We start from the raw sequence: 3,164 nt of genomic DNA on the forward strand, positions 1-3,164 counted from the left end.
TGCAATTTTGCAGAGAGAAGCACCTTGCCTTTAACTTCTCTGCTCAAAAGGAAAGGAGGTTATTCAAAATAGTCCAAAAGTGGAAACAACCCAAATATTCATCAGGTGATGAATGGACAAACAAACCATGGTCTATTCAAAGGAATATTACTCAACCATGAAAAGGAATGAAGCAGTGACACAGGCTACAGCCCAGGCGATCCTTGAAATCATTATGCTATGGGGATGGAGCCAGATACAAAAGGCCACGTATTGTGTGAGTCCATTGATATGAAATGTCTGGAACAGGCAGATCCATAGAGACAGAAAGTGGATTCGTGGTTGCCAGGGCCACAGGGCCAGGGCCAAGGCGAGAAGGAATGACAGCTAATGCATATGGGCTTCTTTCTAGGGTGATGAAAATGTTCTGGAATTTGTTAGTGGTGATGGTTGCACAACTTTGTGAATATGCTACAAAGCACTGAGTTGTACATTTTAAAAAGAGGGAATTTGTAAAATATATCTCTTAAAAAAAAAAAAGTGCAACGTGAAGGAGAAAAATAATCAAGGTAAGACAATAGTGCTTCCCGGAAGTAACAATGATAACAGAACAAGGATACCTACCACCGTGGACTCTGGTGAAATGCTGAATCTTCAGATGGTGTCTGCGTCCCCCTTTCCAATCTGCGCACGAAGCGGTCTCCCACTGGGCTCTGTTCCTGCCATTCGTGGCCTTCCTGGGTCTTTGGGAGACCTCTTTGGACCAGCCGCCTCTCCCAAACGCAGCACCTGTGCCTTCCAGGTGCTCAGGTACTGAGTGGACCTTCCTTGTCTGCCAGCTCAGTTCATTCTCTGGGGGCCGGTGACCGGACCCGGGGACGAGAAGACGGAGTTTGTGTTCCAGCAACTCCCACCCCATGCCGTGTGCTCTGTGCCTCAGTTTGCCAAGTGTCCTACAGAGCTGGGCCCCCTCACCCTGCAGAGTCCCAGGAGCACCGGGCAGTGTGCCCGGCCTACTCAGGGTCAGCAGGGCCTGCACACTGTCGGGCCTGTAGTGCCTACGTGTGCACGCGCCGCCCAGAGCTTGGGCCTGTTGCCATCTGTGAGCTTGGTGGGCATCTGTGCTAGGTAGGGCAGAGACTGTGCTTGGCCACTAGAGGCCAGTGCAGCCTGAGGTGGGACTGGCTCAGTGTGTGTGGGGGGCCAGGATAGAGACGAGGCACCTTGCCTCCCGCCGCGCCCCCCTCCCCGGCTCCCCCAGGGTTGCAGTGGCAGCTTGGACATGAGACCTGTGCCCATCACCTCCATGCTCACAGCACTTCCAGTCAGTCTGGAGGTTGGGACTCCAAGCCCTGCCCATGCCAGCTTCCAGAACCTTCCGGAACCTTCTCAGAGCTGAGGACTGTTGGCAATGGACCAGGCACGGGCTGGTCAGGTGCTGGCCTCTCAGGGAGCACCTGCAGGAGATGGGCTCCCTGGAGGGGCCTTCACCCAAGGTCCCCTGAGGCCACACATCCCAGGCTAAGGGCCTGGGAGCCCAAAGGAAACCCCAGCATTTGTATTTAGAGGCTCTGCAACTTCCAAGCAGAGAAACAATTCTCTTTTTTTGTCCTAACATTACCTGGGTCTTTCAGGGAAGCGCGAGTACACACAATGTGCTCCGTGAGGGTCTAAATTCCCTCCATCCCCTTGCTTCCACTAACCTCTAATTAAGTCAAGGTCCTGCTTTTGTTCCATGTTTTAACTTTCACAATTTTCCACAAGTCAGACCCCACCAAAGGACAGGGGCACGGAGAGGAGGGGGGGTGATGAACACTGCTCCCAAGAGGGTTTTCCCTCTGAATTCTAAAAAAAAGGGCAAAGTGGGGCCCAGGCCTGGACTTGCTTTTCCGCTTTCACCAATAGGGTGTTTCTTTTAGCTCCTTCCTCTCTGTTTAAAGATTGGCCCAGGAATTTATTGTGTAAGGAACAGATTCCAGAATTCATGCGGGCTCTGGTTCAAGCCCCTGGCAAAAAGCGTTTTGAGCTCCTTTTTAGAACATGTACAACACTAGAAACCCATAACTTCTGTCTTTTTTTTTTTTTTAATTTTTTTGGCTGTGTTGGATCTTCATTGCTGTGCGCGGGCTTTCTCTAGTTGTGGCAAGTGGGGGCTACTCTTTGTTGCGGTGCGCGGGCTTCTCATCGTTGTGGCTTTTCTTGTTGCGGAGCACGGGCTCTAGGCACGTGGGCTTCAGTAGTTGTGGCATGTGGGCTCAGTAGTTGCGGCTCGTGGGCTCTAGAGCGCAGGCTCAGTAGTTGTGGTGCATGGGCTTAGTTGCTCCGTGGCATGTGGGATCTTCCCGGACCAGGGCTTGAACCCGCGTCCCCTGCGTTGGCAGGCGGATTCTTAACTGTTGCGCCACCAGGGAATCCCAACTTCTGCCTTTTTAAAAAAATTCTATTTTTATTTTTTAAAAGCATTCAGTTGACGTGAAACACCTCAGGGGTGCATGCAAAATATAAACACCAATTACGATTCACTGAGCCCGAGGAGGGGTGGCAGCCACTCCAGACGCACAAACAGTGGGAGAGGTGCGACCTCTTTTTGCCAGCGGCTCTCAGGGGGACACAGGAGAGACCGCTGCGTCCACCCCCAAGGGAGAAGGGCAGGTGAACAGGACTCAGCCCCTCAGGTGGTGCTGGACAGGCCACCGCCATGTCGCACCCCTACGTGCCCTGTAGCCCCAGGCACGTGCCTTCCCCTCCTGGGCCTGGGATCACTTTCTATGAACAGTCTGGGTGGACAGCGTCAGGAGTGAAGCACAGACCTCCCCGGAAACCAGATGAAAGCTACAGCCCCTGCCTCTCCACAGGCACGGATGGTGCACACACCATTCAATTCACAATTTCAATCACATCGCTGGAGGCAGTGATGAAGCCCTGTGATCACGTGCTCCTTGACAGTGACACAACAGTCAAGGTTACCCACAGTAGGTCTGCACCTGAGCCAGGCCTAGGCCAGCCTCTTTATGCAAAAGATCTCCTTAATCCTCCAACAATGTTAGGAATCTAGACTCTTGTTATCTCCAGTTAGATGAGGAGTTAGGCCCTGGCGAAGCTTACACACCTAGATAGTGGCAGAATTGGAACTCGACCACGCTAAGACGCCAGCCATTTCAGACTCGTGATTTCTGTCCTGCTGA

The sequence above is a fragment of the Lipotes vexillifer genome, unplaced genomic scaffold (assembly GCF_000442215.2).
Source record: "Lipotes vexillifer unplaced genomic scaffold, Lipotes_vexillifer_v1.1 scaffold382, whole genome shotgun sequence".
NCBI classification, from domain to species: domain Eukaryota; kingdom Metazoa; phylum Chordata; class Mammalia; order Artiodactyla; family Lipotidae; genus Lipotes; species Lipotes vexillifer.